At 43.7% G+C, this 21,219-nt stretch overlaps 2 protein-coding genes across 3 annotated transcripts in view; one reads left to right on the top strand and one right to left on the bottom strand.

Annotated features, from left to right (window-relative positions):
* GDF9 (growth differentiation factor 9) overlaps positions 1 to 21,219 on the top strand; it is a 49,386-nt gene that overhangs the window by 6,441 nt on the left and 21,726 nt on the right. The gene's annotated exons all lie outside the window — the stretch shown is intronic.
* The window catches only part of SHROOM1 (shroom family member 1), a 48,097-nt gene that overhangs the window by 21,965 nt on the left and 4,913 nt on the right, over positions 1 to 21,219 (bottom strand). The gene's annotated exons all lie outside the window — the stretch shown is intronic.

The following is a 21,219-nucleotide window of genomic DNA, read 5'->3' as shown; positions in this document are numbered from 1 at the left end:
GATGGCATCTTGATTCTCACAAAACATGAAATTTTTATAATTGTGTAAAGCTTTGGGGAAACTATTTGCAGTGCATCTGAGTTGAAGATCACATCTACCAAACAAAGTGGTGCTGTGTTAATATTTAGCTACATTATCACATCGAGACAAAGATTTATATAAAAAGCAAAACTTTTGAAGACCTGGCAAGGATTGCTGCATTTTTTTCATAAGGGTCCAAAGGTTCACTTTTCAAACTTTAAATAGTGGGCCAGTTCAGAAGTAATGATCTTGGCTCAATAAACCATGGTTTATTAAACTAAGAACAAACACAGAATCTGATCCATTTCTAGTTTTCATATCCTGGTTAGTAGGCAGAGACTAAGGCACAATTTCCTGGTTTCTGTATAACAGGGCACAAATCATTAGACAAGCACCTAAACCAGCACACAATGGAAGGAGAGAAGGGCACAATGCTCATTTTTTGTTTCATAAATAAATTATGCCAAGATTGTTTTATCTGAACTGGCCCAATTTCTTCAGTTAGTTGTAAAAATAAATAAGAGGGGCCAGAGTTTTCCAAAGGAGGGCACCATTCAGTCAAAATTTAACATGTTAAAATCAGAATGATTTCAATGAGAATTGGTGAAACACATGCTCACTTGTTCAACTGAAATAAAACTTAGAAGTCCTTGGCTGTGCCCAGATCTTACTGGTAGAAATGCAGTGTCCCTCCAATTTTGACCAAAGCCTGCATTTTAAGTGTGTGTGATCCTTTCAAATTTATCTGTGAAATGTGGGCACATATTAATACAGTACAAATGTCTTGACAAACCTAAGAAGTAGTGTTATCCTTTGTTTCTCTAGAATTCTCTAAATAGCTCAAAATATATGTCAAATACTAAAGGTCCTGCTAGATCAATCATGTTTAGACAAAAACAATTGCTACAAATTTCCATGATGACATTTTGAAATCATTATATACCTTTCAAAAGCCTTTCCTAGGACTCAGCTACATTTGTAAAGATAAAGCGTGTTATATGCGTTATAACACTATAACACCAGATGGCGCTGTGGAGTCCTGCTTTCTGCCAACAGGACTTCCCTGTGTGAAGTTTACCACTCATTTAACTAAATCACTTCTTTGATGTGTCTGAATCCAGTCCTAGACTGTCTGAAGTCTGATTTCCCCCTGCCCCACGAAGCAGAATTCTGTCTGCACTGACAAGATGGGAGAACAATAATGCTAAGACAACTTTGGCATTTTATGTCCATGGTTTTAGCAAGCTGGTGAGTGTCCAAAACAACAACAACAACACAACACCCAAAAACATTTTTAAATTAAGTTAGTCCAGAGAAATAAACTGACTGCCTTCAGATATTGGACTAACAAAAGTAGTGGTAATAGCCATCAGAAAATACATTATCAGAAGTAGTTTTGTTGCCGATGTCAGCAGATAACTGGAGAGGTCCTTGATGTTACACAAGAAATGCTTTCACTTCTACAGCAGGAAATTATCTGGTCTGTAAACAAGCACCTGGACCCAAAGAACATTGCAGCTAGTTTTGTGTGCCAAAATGAACTTTGGAGAGGTGTTCCATCACCACCACATCCATATGCCACATAGCAAACATCTTCTGAAACTGTTGGAAACTGCCAGTCAAAGGGAATGAATGAATGAATGCATGAACCCCTAGGTTATCAGTGCATTTAAAGCAACTGGTTTGATTCTGGCCAAAATTCCTGGGATAGTAGAATCCAGTCCTCAATACTTTTATTAAACCCCTTTCAAGTTATATTTACGGTCTCATGATCAACATTGCTTAGCCAGCCTGCTGAAACATAACATATTATCTCAAAGGAGGATAATTGTATGTTTGTGCTGGCATGTTCTAAGGATATCTTCTAGATTGGGTGTTTGGATATCTGTTTAATCTGGTAAAGGCATCTTGGCTGCCTGTCATCAAGGTTCTTTCCACCCAAAATATAAGAAGTGTGATTAAAAGCAAATATCACTGGTTACAAACTAACAGAAGATGGAAGGAGCCACAGAGTCCAAAATTGTAATCTGTGTCTTGTGACCATTAAGGCACATTGATAATGAAAATTGTAAAATGCATATTTCGTAGTTTAAAAAATCACAAAACAGTTTATAACTTAGCATAACTTCCATGATGAATAATTTAATAAATATCACTCACTCTATTTACATATTCTGACATATTGTATTAATCTCAGTCTTAACATAAGTCAAGTTTGAACTATATGTTATAGTGCCTTGAACTTTGTTGTTCTAATGCATAACATTCCAGTTTGCATGTAACGCTAAGCCAAACCGTGGCTTAGTGCAAATGAGCAAACATGTGGGCTCCCAGAGGAGATCACAGCTTTGTTCCTTCTCCAGCTGTTCTGCTACTGTGCTGAATGAAGCCATGGTTTGGTTTAGCAGGTCATCTGAAGCAAGGCTCACGGTTTAGTTCTCTCCAAGCAAACCACAAGCTTTAACTAAGGTTTGCCCTATGGTTCACAGTTCATGGTTTGCCTGGAGAGAGCTACACCACACATTTGGATTCAGTTGATACACTAAGCCAAACTACACTAAGCACTGCACAGCAGCAGAAGGACCAGAGAAGGAGCAAAGTAGCCACGAACTTCTCCCCAGAAGTCCATGCATTTGCTAATCTGTGCTACGTCATGGGTTAGGTAAGTGTTAGGTACAAATGAACTCTGCCTCTAAGTGTATGACCATGCTGCTTTCCTTCTCTGCATGAGATCCAACAAAGAGGTGAGAGGGCATCTGCTTGTGCAACAGGGCTGCTGCTTCTTCCTCTCCTTCTCCCTACGACAGGCCAAAATTCCCTTTGCTAAGCTGGGTTTCTATTGCACAAGCAGGAAGACATCATTGGAAGTTACCCTCTGACACTTACCATAGCTGTCAAGTTTGTCATATAATCTATGTTCCATACCCTTGGTATCCATACACCCAAAGAATAGAGGGTTTTGTTTTCTGAATCTAAACAGCCATCCAATCTGCAATTAGCAATGAGCTGTTATCTCAAGAACTTCCCTGTTACCTCAAAAATTACCCTGGGCACCAAACAATTTTCCAGTAAATCATGACCTACAGTATTTCCATGAATGTAGAGTTTTAGTAATTTGGGGCATGCCCATAAAACGTGCAATAGAGTTACTACAGAAGCTCAACATCATTAGCAATGATCACTTAAACTGTCTAGATTCTGTCTAATCTTCCTGTTGTTAGATACCACCTATGCAATGTTTTCAAAACAATGAAAGTATAAAGCACACATTTATATGCCAATATAAAATATACTAGCTGCACATTGCAAGACTGGAATGTTATTTTTTCCATGGCAAACAACAGGGCAGCCAAATATTTATGTTTAAAGTATTATGCAGCAGTTTCAGTGGCAATGAAACGTATTTTCCTGCAGCTTTTTCTGGGCCCAGGGTGCCAGGCTCATAAATTACACACATCAATCCAACACCTAGTTTATAGTACAAGAGAAAATCATTCTCTAATTGTCTCCATTGCCTCATCAAAAACCTAAGTCGTTATAGATTTGTGCTTGGTTAGCTGCTGGGATGAAAGGCCACATTGATTTAGTCACTTAATGTTCTCTATTATTATCATCATTATCATCATCATCATTATTATTTAAAATATAGTCTGGAAGCTCTTCCTCCAGATTATGGAAGGAAGGAACACCAGAATGAAATACCAGAGACATCATCCATATTGATGATAAACTGCTTTGTTGGTTGTGCACTATACATCATAAAGGTAAAGGTAAAGGTACCCCTGCCCATACGGGCCAGTCTTGACAGACTCTGGGGTTGTGCGCCCATCTCACTTAAGAGGCCAGGGGCCAGCGCTGTCCGGAGACACTTCCGGGTCACGTGGCCAGCGTGACATCGCTGCTCTGGCCAGAGCCAGAGCCAGAGCCGCACACGGAAACGCCGTTTACCTTCCCGCCAGTAAGCGGTCCCTATTTATCTACTTGCACCCGGGGGTGCTTTCGAACTGCTAGGTTGGCAGGCGCTGGGACCAAGCAGCGGGAGCGCACCCCGCCGCAGGGATTCGAACCGCCGACCTTTCGATCGGCAAGCCCTAGGCGCTGAGGCTTTTACCCACAGCGCCACCCGCGTCCCTACTATACATCATAATGACAGGCAAATACTTTTGGCCCTGCAAAACACACCAAACCAAGTGCAACTATTCAGACAGTAATGGAAAAGGCAAGCAGCAGCCCACAGATGCTCCATTATTAGAAATATGACATGGCAGCTACTAGAGTGTAAATCTGCCAAAGGTTTTAAAAACTAGTCCACTTTTATAGGGCTGGAACAGGCAGCATTTGGCAGCTGCAGTGCCTTCGGCTATTAACAACTTGATATGCCTGCTGCCATAAATAATCAGAACCCTCTGTAAGCACCTCGTCACAATAAGAAGGACCTCAAAGCAAGGCATCAGATGCTCCTCAGCAGCATGTAACATACGTCAGTGGTCACAGAACTGTGCACCCAAAATTGATGTTTAACATGCCACCAGACTGAGGCCGGCAGTCGAAGTTTTCAAACCTCCTTTGTTGGAGAGGCTGGATGGTCATCTATCAGGGATTCTTTAGTTGCGATTCTTGCATTGCAAGGAGTTGGACTAGATGATGCTTGAGGGTCCTTCCCAATTCTAAGAGTATTCGATTTGGAGAGGAGAAAAACTATGAGGGACACATCCACCCATCGCTCCTTACTTCATAGGAATTTCATGGGGATTCTGATTCTAACGTGCAAGGTCACACTGGTCATCCCTTTGCCGGATCTGTGGCCCAAATGATGCCAAATCAACCCCATTAATTGGAGGTTGTTGGAGATGCATTCCCAGAGGATAACACCCAGTGGTTGGGAAACCTGCTAAATTCATTCCTCCATAAGGATATGATTTTCAACGGAACAGAGAGACCGAAAGAAGGTATTTCACTGGAGAAGACCAGGCTTCGAACAAAAAAGCTTAGCATTCCTGCACTGCTTCAAGGACAGTTTCGCTATCAATCATTTTGAGCCAAGGGGAATGTGGAAAGCAGCCAAAGTGCAGCACAGACGGAGGTGGGGGGTGGGGAGTCATTACAATAAGTTAATTTATAAAGTGGAGCTACGTTTTTACAAGACATAGCAAACAAGTGAGGCAGCTCCTAAGAAAAGAACAAAGAGGACCAAGGGCGTCATTGATAGGGGGAAGGGTTTTCGATGGGTTCTTTGGGGATAAAAACCAGATCCTTGGCTGGTATTCAACAAAGTTTTACTCAGAGCAGACCTATCGAAATGAATGGGTGTAACTAAGTCATGTTCATTAATTTCAGTCGGTGGTTCGAATCCCCGTGACGGGGTGAGCTCCCATTGCTCGGTCCCTGCTCCTGCCAACCTAGCAGTTCAAAAGCATGTCAAAGTGCAAGTAGATAAATAGGTACCACTCTGGTGGGAAGGTAAACAGTGTTTCCGTGCACTGCTCTGGTTCGCCAGAAGCGGCTTAGTCATGCTGGCCACATGACCCGGAAGCTGTACGCCGGCTCCCTCGGCCAGTAAAGCAAGATGGATTCAACGGTCAGGGGTCCTTTACCTTTACTCTGAGAAATGCTTACTTGAATGACACCCACTATGGTGCAAAGTGGGACTTAACTGGTCTTCTAAATCAGAACAACCTATTTGACATTTAGGTAACTCTTCATTTCTAGAGAAGCTGAGAAATCCAAACAAGGAACAGAGAAATTCAAGCACACACCTTGTGAAAATGCCATAGCACCTTTGATTTACAAACGACCATGTAATACCTTCTTGGCTGCCATTGAGTTCATTCCAAGAGCTTAATAAAGCAACAGTCAATTTGACATTAAGTAGCTCTCTTTAAATGTTTTTAATAGTCATAGCCTGAGTAAGCAAGTCTATAGAAAACCTGGCCTGTTTATATATATATATTTTCTACTAAACTCCCTCCCCACTATTCTACAGACTTTTTAGATTTGGATGGAAAATTAACCCCATTAATTGGAGGTTGTTTGAGATGCATTCCCAGAGAATAACACCCAGTGGTTGGAAAACCTTCTAAATTAATGATGTCACTTGGAATTGTAAAATGATGTCACTTGGAATTGTAAACTAAACTACAAAGGCCCAAGCAGGAGGGAGGACCCTGGGTAAATTTTGCATCTATTACACACATCAACAGGACTTCCTCCAACCCCAAGTGGTGAATGCAATGTTTATGTCAAGGCCATTCTGAATATATGATGGGATGTAAACCAACAAGCCAATCCCGTACTTGTTTATTGAGAAATAAGCCCCAGTGAATTCAGTCGGACTTAGTCCCATGCATTGTCCAGCCTAAGCATTTGTAAGTTCCAATGATTTTAATGTGTGAGATAGTTTTGAAATCTATGTGAGATAAAAAAAGGGCACTCTTTTATCTGCACAAAGAGCATGGATCACACTTAAGTTTTTCCCCAGGCCTCTGCAAATCCTCAAACAATGCCAAAACATTACTCTTTATGTGTAAACGTTCTGGAAGAGAAAACACATATTGAGAAAAGCTTTTTACAGTCCCAAGCAAAGTGATGAAACCAGCAGCTTCAGTCTCCATGAGTTTTGAAAAGCTAGCAATAACTACACACAGCCAAAGCACCTTTTGCATCTGGAAGAAAGGAACACATTCATTTGCTGAAAATCCAGCTCATGTCTAAAGTGACACTTTTATTTTCAGAAACTGTTTTGTGGCTAAAAACAGCCACAATGCTACTTTCCAGAAATGTCCTGGCAATCTCATATTGCAGACTGCTGGGATAACTCAAAGCATATTGAAGGGAAGGCACTCGGTGTTGTGATTGTAATTCTCTGCCAGGGGTGGGGGTGGGGATTACATTAAACTAAGTGATTATCAGAGGCCAGAGAAATAGCAAATGGAGCCAAGTGCTTTAATACACGCTGCCATTGCAGGGGGCTGGATGGTGGAAAGCAAGAAGGAAATCAGCCATCACCTTTAAAAGGGCCATGGTTTTATTTCCCCATAATAATCCTGAAACATAGGCTAGGATGAGATAGTTGTACTGCTTTATATGACCAGCACAATGTTTCTTCATGAACATCATGGCTAAGCAGGGTCTAAAGCCAGTGGGACGCAGGTGGCACTGTGGGTTAAACCACAGAGCCTAGGACTTGCTGATCAGAAGGTTGGCGGTTCGAATCCCCGCAACGGGGTGAGCTCCTGTTGCTCGGTCCCTGCTCCTGCCAACCTAGCAGTTCGAAAGCATGTCAAAGGGCAAGTGGATAAATAGGTACTACTCCGGCGGGAAGGTAAACGGCGTTTCTGTGCGCTGCTCTGGTTCACCAGAAGCGGCTTAGTCATGCTGGCCACATGACCTGGAAGCTGTACGCCGGCTCCCTCGGCCAATAAAGCGAGATGAGCGCCACAACCCCAGAGTCGGTCACGACTGGACCTAATGGTCAGGGTCCCTTTACCTTTAGTCTAAAGCCAACCATCTTTCAGAAGAACCTAAGAGCTCTGCTGCATCAGGCCAGTGGGCTATCTAGTCTAGCATTTTGTTCTCACAAGGACCAATCAGAGGCCCACAGTACAGATTCTCAGAAACTGGTATTCAGAGGCATAGTCCACTGCATCACACTGCTCTGAGCATTTCATCTCTGAAAACCAGTTACTGGTAACAACAGGAGAGGAGAGTGCTATTGCCTTCAGGTTCTCCTTGCAGGCAGCGGTGACACAGGGTGCCACTGAAATCTGAGAGCCCAACATCCACCACTGCCTACATGGAGTACCTGAAGGCAATAGCACTCTCCCCTCCTTTTGTTCCCAGTAACTGGTTTTCAGACGTTTACTGCCTCCAGCGCTGGTTGGCCTTTAGCTTGATCTGCCTGGGGCTCTTCCTGTGTTCTGACCAGGGCCTTTTTCTTAAAGTCCTCAGACAACCACCAGCCTCTCACTCTCTGCTCATTTTATTCTGCAATGCCTTATGGGGTTCATTTTTATTTGCCTATTTAATATATTTGTATATTGCTTAATCCTTAAAACAGTCTCCAAGAGGTTTACAAAAAAACAAATACAATATTTATAACAATGAAACTGACAAGCTACAATATAATACAGTAATGCAGTATCAAACAAAACAGCAACAAAACCCTAAAAATAAAAAACAGAGCAGCATAGAAACATCTTTGGGGTTATAAGATGTTGTTGGGGCATGCCCTGAAGTGATTGCCTGCTTGGTCCATTGTCTTGCAGCTGGCGAGAGAATCTAATTTGTAGTTAATTTATGTGTTTCATATCAGTAATTTAGGTACTGAGCAGGCCTTTTCCCAATGGCTTCTCAGAAATGTGAGACAACCACCACCACCTGCCATTAATCTTTTTTTCAAAATCCAGCCGTCCTCAAAAGAATGCGATCAATAAGCATGTGAAATGTAAAGCAAACATCACGACTAGCCTACCAGTGTTATGTCTTGTACCCAGCTGTGAATGACCCATTGCTTATCAAAGTACAAATGGCTAAGGTAAATATTAAACTAAATTCTTCAGATTCCATTCGCCTACAGGGTTGGCACCTGTAGCTTCACCTGATTTATAAGCAAAAAAAAATCTGTGGGGAAGGCACCACCTTCTGGGCCAGGCTGGACATTCAGGGGAAACCTAATTATAGAAACCTGGGTATAACATGTGGAAGGAAACTGATAGTGATGGTGAGTACTTAACCCAGGCATAGGCAAACTCGGCCCTCCAGATGTTTTGGGACTACAACTCCCATCATCCCTGACCACTGGTCCTGTTAGCTAGGGATGATGGGAGTTGTAGTCCCAAAACATCTAGAGGGCCAAGTTTGCCTATGCCGGGCTTAACCCTCTTCCCACCCAGCACTTCTCCCTTGCATTCCACCTCCACAGCTGATTTTCTCCTAGCTATTGTTATTACGACAATTTATTACTCATCCTTCATCCCCTGGTCCCAGGTCAGATTATAGCAATTAAAACACAATGTTAAAAACAGTTTAAGGCAACTTAAATTTACAGAACTAAGGGGGGGGGCTCCTAAACAATGACAATACAGTGGACCCTCTAGTTACATACTGCCCTGGATACATAAAGTTCGGGTTACGAATGTGGCAAACCTGGAAGTGTATACTTCTGTATTTCGCCGTGCATGCACAGAAGTGCACTTTGGCAAGGCTCCTAACAGAATATTAAAAACACGATAAAACATCAAACATTAAAAACTTCCCTAAACAGAGCTGCCTTCAGATGTTTTGCAAAAGTCAGATACAGTGGTACCTCGGGTTACAGACGCTTCAGGTTACAGACTCCACTAACACAGAAATAGTACATCAGGTTAAGAACTTTGCTTCAGGATGAGAACAGAAATCGCTCGGTGGCAACGCAGCGGCAGCAGGAGGCCCCATTAGCTAAAGTGGTACCTCAGGTTAAGAACAGTTTCAGGTTAAGAATGGACCTCCAGAACGAATTAAGTTGTTAACCCGAGGTACCACTGTAGTTGTTTATTTCATTGACATCTGATGGGAGGGCATTCCACAAGGTGGACGCCACTATCGAGAAGGCCTTCTGCCTGGTTCCCTGTAACCTCAATTCTCACAGTGAGGGAACCACCAGAAGGCCTTCGGAGTCTGAGGAAGACTGTGTGTTATGTACTGAGCTAGGATCCTAGAATGCAACAACTGGGTTGGCCTGCAGGAGCAGCCCAATCAGGCTCTAGGAGGGAAGCAGAGTCAGCCAATCACATGGGACCCATTGTGTAAATAATGTATAAAAAGCCTGAGGTTCTGGGGGAGAATTCACTGTTTATGAGATGCAATAAAGAGCATGAAATCACTATGCCACTCTGAGTAGATTTCACTGTGCCTGTGCCATCAGCTGCCCAGGTGCAAACTGTTGATAGACTGACTAGAATGCAAACAGCCACAGTCTGTATAGCAGCAGGTTTACTTTGGGTTTTGCTTTACTTTTTGGATTTTTCAAGGTCTGAGGAGATCCAAATTTAGTCAACGAAAGCATGGATGCCCAGAAATCTTGGACTCAGACAGCCTCAGATGCATGGTAAAGTTCAGTGTGGACAAGCCCAGAGTCAAGCCATCATTCCACAGAGTTCATGAGGATTATCTACATAACACTGTTTTTCTCGCAGCAAACACAGGTTTAACTGACAATTACCCTCTGAGCCCTCCAGCAAACTTTGGTGATCAGCATCTCTCAGGGCATTTGAAGTCTCAAACAAGGTATTGGATTACAACCTGTCTTTCTGGGCTTTATCTGAGCTGCCTGAAGCTAAGGGGTAAATGAGATCCCATTAAAGACTGCAATCTGGCCATAGCTGGCAATACAAGAAATGGGATACTGTGATCTTGGTCTCGGCAGAATAGCAATTTTCCAGCAGATGTGTGTGTTTATATAATATAATGTGTATAAATATAATGAGTTGTGGTGAAGCAGAAGAATATCCTCTATCATTACTGCCCAAGAGGCCCAAGCAAGGGAAAATGTGCATATGTCAGTTTCTTAGTCTACACCATCATTTTCACAGACATAAACTACCATAAACTCAGAGCCTTTTGCCTTCCCTCTGATTTCAAACTGAACTCATGAAAAGCGAACCTTTTTACAAGCCGGGTCTCTGCTTAAACAGTGCATTTCCTCTAGCAATACACTCCACTGCTCTGCTCTTAATAAAATCCACCCCTATGACAGAGCTAACGAGACCAAGGCATGGAAATTTGTTAGTTTTTAGCCGTGAGCCACATTCATCAGGACTGCAGTACAGGATGAGTTGCACTGCCTTCCTTGTGCCCATCGTTAGCTAAGGTCAGTGTAAAACCTTTAACTGGGTCTCTCTGCTTTGGTTTCTGCGGCTGTCTGTCACTATATTAACTTACAGACATTGTAATGCTGTGCAACAGTGAAGGAGAACAGATAGAAATACAGTGGCACCTCGGGTTACAGGCGCTTCAGGTTACAGACTCTGCCAACCAAGATATAGTACCTCGGGTTAAGAACTTTGCTTCAGGATGAGAACAGAAATCGTGCGGTGGCGGCGCAGCGGCAGCAGGAGGCCCCATTAGCTAAAGTGGTGCTTCAGGTTAAGAACAGTTTCAGGTTAAGAATGGACCTCCAGAACGAATTAAGTTCTTAACCCGAGGTGCCACTGTGAAAGTAAAGTTGTAATATGATAACCAGTAATATTAATGTCCAGCAAGGATGAATGAGCTGGAAACAGATGTTTGGACCTGGTGGTCAGAGCCAGTTCAACCATCTAGGCCCGGGCCAACTCCCGGTGATGATGATGATGATGATGATGATGATGATGATGATGATGATGAAGAGTCTGGATTTGATATCCCGCTTTATCACTACCTGAAGGAGTCTCAAAGCGGCTAACATTCTCCTTTCCCTTCCTCCTCCACAACAAACACTCTGTGAGGTGAGTGGGGCTGAGAGACTTCAGAGAAGTGTGACTAGCCCAAGGTCACCCAGCAGCTGCATGTGGAGGAGCGGAAACACGAACCCGGGTCACCAGATTATGAGTCTACCACTCTTAACCACTACACCACACTGGGGACTGCAGTCCAACATCTGGAGGGCCACAGGTTCCCCAACTGTTAGGGAACAGCCATCTGGATTAGCAGAATCCTAGGGCTGTTGGATGTGTTAGAAGCCTGTGTCTAGACTCTTACAGACTCTTACCTATCTTGGCTCTACCAATTCTTTATTCAGCATTTTAGACCTAACCACCTAGAGTGAGCTTCCCTGACCTCACCAGCAGCTTAAGGAAACACATTCCTGTCCTCTTCTACTATTACACTGCTTCTAACACGTCTGGTATCTAATGCTAACTGAAGCTGTGCTTCAGAATCCTCTGATATAACAGGGGGTGGGGGAGTCCTGTCCCACCGACAGTGGCAAAAGTCCCTGAACCAGTCCTACATGGGATTTAGGAGACAGGGCACATTCCAAACCAAAAAGGCAGCTGCTTTCTGGAGTGGTAATCCTATACCCTCTTTCCTTAGAGTAAGTCTCATTTAACTAAATGGGGACTACGTCTATGGAGGTATGTACAGGACTGCAATCAGCTAAATTCATTGATTTTCATTGGGAGTTAGAAGTCTCCAAGTGTATTTTTTATTGTTATAACCTGTACTTTTGAATAAATACACAGACACACATGTATATACACACCAAAGAAATCTCCAAGTGTTAATTTTGTACCTGGGATATCCAAATCTCTCTTAAAATAGTGGGGAAGAGTTATTATACCTTCGTTTTTCCCCAAGCAGTTGCATGATGGATGGCTTTCTCCACATCGCCCAACTCTGCAAACATCCCCCTAAGTGTTTCGGCCTGATCTCTTGCTCCACATTGTGCAGAGTCTGGCGATCACAAACAAATGAAACAAACTATTCCATTGGTTAAATCGTCCTGCGTCCAAAATCAATTGGTCTTCAGAATGCATGTTTCAACTGATATCTATCAATAACCTCTGAAACTATGCAAGGATTATGCAGGTCTTCAGTGGCATTTATTTGTGCAGAGGAGGAAAATGTACAGTATATTGTTATAATAGGGAAACAAGTTGGTTGGTTTTTTTAAAAGTTATCGTCCAGCAGTCAGAATACTCCAAATTAGCTGAGAATTGAAAATAAAATTCAAGCCATCTTTTTTGGCCATCACACTGGATATGCAGGCTCTGAGTGGCCTCCAGCATGGTTTCCTGACTGGCTGGGATCCATTATTATATAGCAGCCTCCAGGTCAAGTACTCATGGCTAATGAGTACTTGGGTCTTGAGCATTTCTAAGCAAGATTCAGTTTTCTGCTTGACCCATCTTCCTTAACTTCTGCCTTATCCAATTCTCACATCGTTATGGGCTTCCTATTTGAATTCTGACCAGGCGCCATTTTCCTGTAAATTCTAATTAGAGAGAAAAACAATGGATTGGATCCAAAGGATATTTAGTTATTTCCACTGACAAGTCACGTTGACTTAAATGTTTACCTACTGATTGCAATGGGACTAAAGTGTGACTAACTTCTTCTAGATGCAAACTAAAAAGAATTTCACCAGTGTTTTATCCAGTATCTTCTATGATCACAAGGGATTATATGAACATAGGAAGCCATTTTATACTGAGTCAGACCATTGGTCCATCTAGCTCTGACTGGCAGCAGATCTCCAGGCTTTCAGAGGGGACATTCCCAGCCCTACTTGGAGATGCCACCGATTAAAACTGGGACCTTCTGCATCCAAAGCAGATGCTGAACCACTGAACCATGGTCCTTCCCTTACAACATATAGGGTGGGGGTCAGCAACCTTTTTCAGCCATGGGCCAGTCCACTGTCCCTCAGACCATGTGGTGGGACAGACTATATTTTTTTTTGGGGGGGTGAACGAATTCCTATGCGCCACATTTTAAATAAAAGGACACATTCTACTCATGTAAAAACACACTGATTCCTGGACCGTCCGTGGGCCGGATTGAGAAGGCGATTGGGCCGGATCCAGCCCACGGACCTTAGGTTGCCTACCCCTGATATAGGATTATGTTACAGCATGAAAAACAGGGTGAATAAAGAAGATACAGGGTTATATTCAGCATGGCATCATGTCAGGGACCTCTTAGCACAAGAATTACAGCTCAACACTCCATGAACCCCTAAATTTCTTCTGGGACGCCCCCCCCAGCCCTCTGGAGCACATCTGGGGAGGGGAGGGGCTGCCACACATTGAGAGGAGGGGAAGTCCCATTGTGCTAGAGGTAAACCTTGTGCTAATGCAACAAGTCAGTTGAGTAACACCTACAGGTCCCTGGACGGCACACAACAAGCATTAAAAGCACAATTAACAACCAGCATTAAAAAAGACATCATTGTCAACAATCAAACAGATAAAGCAAGCACCATGCATTTCATCCTTCCCCAGAGGCGTAGCTGTCGACTTTTTCCTTTTTTAAAGGGAAATTCCCTTATTCCGGATAGGATTGCTCGCAAGAAAAAGGAAAAGTTGACAGCTATGCCCAGAGGTGAGCATGCACTACAAAGGAAGAGGCATGCCAGTTAGCTGTTTTTGTCATTGTGTGCAGCAGCAAATAAATAAATAAAGGAGGAGGGTGGCTTCTGCTGGGGTGGCCGGTATTGTTACGTGGTCGAGGCAAAGCTTGGCTCTCTGCTTTCTCTGCCAGGGCTCTGAAACAATGGGATCTTTATTACAGGGTGCCTAAATAAATAATACAGCCCTCAAATACAAGAGAGAGAAAGAGACTTCTATTCTGAAAAGTTCTCAAACTAAGAACTGCTTACGGCTTGGAGCATATTTATAATTACTTGGGGTGGTGGTAAGTCCCACTGAACTCAATGGGGTTTCCTTGTGACACGCACACGATTGCACTGTTAATCATTTAATCAAACCCAGAAATTAAAAATACACTGGCTGGATAGAACAATAGATAGCCACCACAGTTACATCACACAATGGATGCTCAGCCATAACATGTGTACAACTACATTCCACAGTTCAAGGCTAAGATTACAATGCTCAGTGTGTGGGTGGGTACTGGCAATCTCTCAGACAGAATATATTTCATTTTGACCATACAATGATGAATTCTAAAAAAGAGTGACGCAGCACTGAGGGAAGACCTTTGAATGACGTTGAGGAAACCAGTAATAATGAGCATTTAGCTCACATGCACAGAGAACCACAATTGTGTTCATACATTATCACGGTTTCTGAGAGCAAGGAGGATTCAAAACACTTTTGCCCAAATGCACTTAGAATCCTCTGAGTATGGAAAGGTAGGAAGTGGAACAGGCCCATGCAGAGACATGAGGGGTTGGGTATGGGTACATATTTCACCACAACTTTAAGCCCACATGTTTTCCAGCCCAAATCCTTGAATGGGTTATTGTTGTTTTTTGCATGTTATTACCTATACAGTAAAAGGTAAAGGTAAAGGGACCCCTGACCATTAGGTCCGGTCACGGACGACGCTGGGGTTGGGGCACTCATCTCGCTTTATTGGCCGAGGGAGCCGGCGTACAGCTTCCGGGTCATGTGGCCAGCATGACTAAGCCACTTCTGGCGAACCAGAGCAGCACACGGAAATGCCGTTTACCTTCCTACCAGAGGTAGGAACTGCCAACCTTCTGATCGGCAAGCCCTAGGCTCTGTGGTTTAACCCACAGCCACCCTCATTCCTTAGCCTATACAGTAAAAGGTAAATTAAAGGTAAAGGTACCCCTGCCCGTACGGGCCAGTCTTGACAGACTCTGGGGTTGTGCGCCCATCTCACTTAAGAGGCCAGGGGCCAGCGCTGTCCGGAGACACTTCCGGGTCACGTGGCCAGCGTGACATCGCTGCTCTGGCCAGAGCCAGAGCCAGAGCCGCACACGGAAACGCCGTTTACCTTCCCGCTGGTAAGCGGTCCCTATTTATCTACTTGCACCCGGAGATGCTTTCGAACTGCTAGGTTGGCAGGCACTGGGACCAAGCAGCGGGAGCGCACCCCGCCGCAGGGATTCGAACCGCCGACCTTTCGATCGGCAAGCCCTAGGCGCTGAGGCTTTAACCCACAGTGCCACCTGCATCCCTAGCCTATACAGTACACACCAACAAATCTGTATGTAGTGGCATCTTAATTCTAACAGAAAAAGGGGCACAGCATATCACACACCCTGAGATTTGACCCCAAATCCTGAGTATTAAATGATTTCTACTTTAAATGAAAGATTAGTCAAATTCCAGTTTTCCCAGAAATACATTAGCATCTAAGACGGAAAACATATTTTTAAAACAACCTGTTGAAGAATATGGATTTAAGTGAAGACAGGGTAGGCAATTTAAACAGCAGTCAGTCAGTCAGATTAATGTTTAAACAGCAGTCAGTCAGTCAGATTAATGTTTCTGGGAAGAGTGGCTCTTTTGAGGGAATTCTCATCCTATCTTCAGGATTATTTTTTTAGAAAATAGGCCCCTTTCCCCAACCACAGCAGCCATCCTTGTAAATATCACATTCACTCACTATTGGATCACACGTGTTAAAATGGTGAAGAAACTGTTGTGATTCCCATGTTCCTTTGGGCAGAATGAACTAATAATCCAAATAATAGGTACTCTTTCAAATGGACACTCTTCTTTTGCATAAAATAATCTTCTAAGATCAGGGATGAACAACCTTTTTCTGCTTGCCAGGAACATAACTGGCCAGAACCTATATCCCAGTGGTGGGTAGACCTGGAGTACATGAGGCCACCCCACTTTTCCTCTCACTTTCTGACAAGCTATAGGCAGACTTGCTGATATAGCAGCATCAATGTGGATTACAGGAGCTAAAAAAGACTTGGTGTCTGCTGTAACATCTAGTTCCATTAGTGTACAAAGTGCTCCATTTCCAGGTGAAATGAACATGAGGTCAGTCAGGTGCATTTTTTCTTCTTCGTGTAGCTGCATGAACTACAACCTTGGGTCACCAAGCAATCCTTGTTATTTTTTTGACCTGCTTAACTAGAAGTGGGTGGGGTGGGAGAACAGCCATGCCACTTGAAACTGCTATTTAAAAGTTGCAACTTGTTGAAGTCCCCCAAGCGAGAACATTGTGCCAAATATAGAACAGGACATTAAAGTTGTATTACTGTAGCTGGCATGCAAGATGTCACAGCCATTTGAATAGCTGAAGTTTGACGGGCATCTTGTGTCACGGGAACAGGCTCCTACAGAGAAACAATGTGAAATAAAAGAGCCTTGTGGTCTTCTTTCAATGCCTCTTGGGTAGATGTGTCACTTCCGTTCATCACAGGGGCAACTAGGCACCCTAAATCTGCCTCTTGGATGCCGATGTGATAAGAGTCAAACAGCAGCAGCGTGGGTTGGATTTAAACTGGTGGCCTGAAATAAAAAGGGACACCATTCTCCATCCCGAGAGATGAGGCAGGAAGTGGAATCTACCTGTTCACCTCTGTCCTGAAATCTGAAACTCATTACAAAGCTGAAATTCGGGCCAAGTAAACAAGAGCTAGTGAAAAAGCCAGACCTAAGTTTCTATTGTGCCTGGGCCAAGTTTCTGGTGCCAAGAGGTGGATTTATGGGTTACAGGCTGAAATGTAGAAGCTTTGCATGTGTAGAGCACAAGTGGGATTTATTTATTTAATCCCCCAGAAAGGGCAAAAAAAGACAACCACGGCATCAAGCACCTTTCTTTCAGCCAAATGAAAGATAATCCAGCCACCACCATGGTTAGGTTTTGTTGTTAAGAGTGGTTGGTTTTGTCATCTTTGCCAAAGCCCAATTTGTGGTCTTTATTTCATTGGTATCAGCTTCTAAACAGGTGTCGATCAATAACCCAGATGTGAGGCTCCACTAATAGAATCCCTTTTGAAACCCTGCTTGTCAGGACGTGCACCCAATTAATGTCCCTAGCAGATGGTCCCTCAGTAGACCTACAAAGCTCCTCTTCTGTTCTTAAGTGCCAGGTTCCTATAAAAAAGGTAAGGTAAAGGACCCTTGGACAGTTAAGTCCAGTCAAAGGTGACTATGGGGTTGCGGCGCTCATCTCGCTTTCAGGCCAAGGGAGACAGCATTTGTCCTCAGACAGCTTTCCGAGTCATGTGGCCAGCATGACTAAACTGCTTCTAGCACAACAGAACACCGTGACAGAAATGCTGTTTCTCTTCCCACCACAGCAGTACCTATTTATCTACTTGCACTGGTGTGCTTTTGAACTGCTAGGTTAGCAGGAGCTGGGACAAAGCATGACAGGGTGAGCTCCCATTGCCAGGTTCCTTTACTTTCTTATTGGCATCCCAGGCATGACTGTAACTAACAAATTATATGAGGCTCTTCTTGAGGGTGCACCAGTGAAATTTCTCTATTGGCAAACATACACACCAAACCGAAAAACTCCGGCTGTTTTCAGATTTTGAAAAAGTACAGCTGCTTTCAGAATTTGGATCATAGTGAAATTTGAATTCCACAAGGAGAGTTTGACCGGCAACGAAGTGATGCAGGGTGGAATACAGATGTCTAGCTTTGTAGTTAATAGATCCACCATATGCAAAAACAATAAATAAAAACTGCTCATGAATTGCAGCCTGCAGTGAGCTGCTACTTAAAATGGCCTTCTAATAATAGTGTAAGAAGAAGCTGGGAGAGTTTGGGCACATGCAAATTGAACATTTGCCACCCTGAAGAAAGTCTACACCTTTGTGGATTAAACCAAAATATGAAGAGAATGAGCTCAGTTCACTTTTAATTGGAAGGCTCCTTAAAGGTACAAATGCCCTAGTAATGCAGAACATGTGCCTGCTGCAAATATGAGGCAGGAGGATGGAATGATCTCTTTTTTGGTGCTACAAAACAAACATTCCTGGTGGAAACTGAGCTCTGAGTGTTTGAAATTCTTACTTGGCATGCAGTTCATCCACTTAGGCTTTCTTATACCACCATGGAGTTGATGGCTACCGCAGTAGGGTAACGTGATTTGGATGGGCCTCTTTAACCAATTAAAAATGGGCACTCTTTTAAAATGATTGTTTTTTTAAGGAAAAGGCATACTTTAAAAGACAGTGGACACAGGACAATAAATTTTTGTGGTAGGGTTGTTGGTCAGCATTCCTATTTATTTTGAATGCCAGAGTCAATGAGGAAGAAAGCATCATTGTAGCTTTAGCTGTTGTTTGCCAGGAAAAAATGGAATATAAAGCATGATCATGCTGACAGGTTTATGAACGGATTTCTAGACAAAAGTAAAAGAGGACCTTACTAAAAACTAGATCTGAATTGTTGGACTCAAGCCCACATTTTATTGAATCTTATGAACCAATGAAAGAGATGCTCACTCAGCAAACCTTTCAGCATAAACTTCAGCAGAAGTTCCAGTGTATGCATGGATCTCCCAGATATGCAAAGGATTCACCATTCATTTCAGTGGAACATGTAAAATGCAACTTTGTGGTTGATTGTGTTCCAAGGAGTAAACATTGCAGAAAATGGGCCAGTGCTCATTTGCATCAAGTGACAATTTATCTGTAATAAAGCTGAGGCCTCATGTAAAAATCCTGTTCATCCCATAAGTCAATGCAAGTTTTACTATTAAAGTGGATAGCAGTATAGTTTCACCCTGTGTGGTCACTCCAGTTTACCCTCCTTTGGGCAATCCAGCTTTTCCCCAGATGTGGGAGTTATTTATAAAATACCAGAACAGCATTTATTTACATTTTTATGTATACAAGGAGTACATTAACATTCCACAGTGTTTATTATTTAAAAGCCTTTTGGAGGCCTCTGAAGCCAAAGGGCATCTTTCAGGGATGTCTGCAGACATGAGACCCACCCACAGTTGCAGTTACTTAATTTCCCACATTGACCAAGAAGTCTGCATTGACCCTCTCTGATCTCACTGCACAAATGGTGATGAAAGGTGGGCAAGGAGTGCTGACAACAGAACAATTTAAATCAGAACTATGCAGCCTTCCTTTGCCACACACATTGCCAATGTCATCTGAAATCAAGTAGGGTTTTTAGTGAAGGGAAAAGGAGACACAAAGCAAAATGACACATTCTTGTTTGTTTCCTGACATGCAGATGAAGATACAATCAAAATACGTCTGTTCTGCTGGCCTCAGAAGAACTACATGGATTTTAATTACCTGACAATAGTACCTCAAACTTAACGGAGAAACAAATAAAGGCTCATTCATATCTTGGTTTATTAAACAGAGATATGATCATCTAAAAGCAGCCATTAGATTCCCAATTCTGGCACAAGAAGTATTCTTCAACTTTCTACTCTTAAAGCAGGAGATGACAATGTCACTGGCATAATTGCATTTGCCCTGGATGAGGCCATATACAAAGAGCACGAGTACCTGCAACACATTTGCTGTTGTTTCAGATACAGATAGTGAGAAGATGTTGTGTCCCACAACCCCTCTAACATGCATGTTAAAGGCTAGAGGGACCACTTGCGAGTGGAGGACCATAATCCTTGCCATGGTTCAGACCAGGGTTAGTAGTCCTCAAAAGCATCCTATATTCATCTCCTAAAAGCATCTCCTTGATCCTTGCCCATCCTGGCTGATAAAAGCGAGCCGGGAAGGGCTGGGCGATGGGCTTTGCGGGGTGGTGAATGCTTCCCTCTGTGAGGGAGCCTTCCCAGACCCGCTGAAAGAGGCGGTCATTAAACCGCTTCTTAAAAAAACATCTTTAGACCCGGCCAATTTGGCCAACTATCGCCCAGTCTCAAATCTGCCATTCTTGGGCAAGGTGATTGAGCGGGTGGTTGCTGAACAACTCCAAGCACGCCTGGAGGAAACGGACCATTTGGATCCCTTCCAATCGGGATTCAGGCCTCACCATGGGACTGAAACTGCCTTGGTCGCGCTGGTTGATGATCTCCGGCGGGCTAGGGACAAAGGTGAGAGCTGTTTCCTAGTTCTGCTGGATCTCTCAGCGGCCTTTGACACCATCGACCATAACATCCTTCTGGACCGTCTAGAGGGGCTGGGAGCTGGGGGCACTGTTATACAGTGGTTTCACTCCTTCCTCCTGGGCCGTGTTCAGAAAGTGGTGGTGGGGGATGAGTGTTCAGACCCTTGGGCCCTCACTTGTGGGGTGCCTCAGGGTTCCGTCCTCTCCCCCATGCTTTTTAACATCTATATGAAGCCGCTGGGAGAGATCATCAGGGGGTTTGGACTGGGTGTTCATCAGTATGCAGATGACACCCAGCTCTACCTCTCCTTTAAATCAGAACCAGTGAAGGCGGTGAAGGTCCTGTGTGAGTGCCTGGAGGCGGTTGGAAGTTGGATGGCGGCTAACAGATTGAGGTTGAATCCTGACAAGACAGAAGTACTGTTTTGGGGGGACAGGAGGCGGGCAGGTGTGGAGGATTCCCTGGTCCTGAATGGGGTAACTGTGCCCCTAAAGGATCAGGTGCGCAGCCTGGGAGTCATTTTGGACTCACAGCTGTCCATGGAGGCGCAGGTTAACTCTGTGTCCAGGGCAGCTGTCTACCAGCTCCACCTGGTACACAGGCTAAGACCCTACCTCCCCGCGGACTGTCTCGCCAGAGTGGTGCATGCTCTGGTTATCTCACGCTTGGACTACTGCAACGCGCTCTACGTGGGGCTACCTTTGAAGGTGACCCGGAAACTGCAATTAATCCAGAATG

This window comes from Podarcis cretensis (assembly GCF_951804945.1).
Source record: "Podarcis cretensis genome assembly, chromosome: 2".
Classification (NCBI taxonomy): domain Eukaryota; kingdom Metazoa; phylum Chordata; class Lepidosauria; order Squamata; family Lacertidae; genus Podarcis; species Podarcis cretensis.
This window is presented reverse-complemented; position numbering and strand designations above follow the sequence as displayed.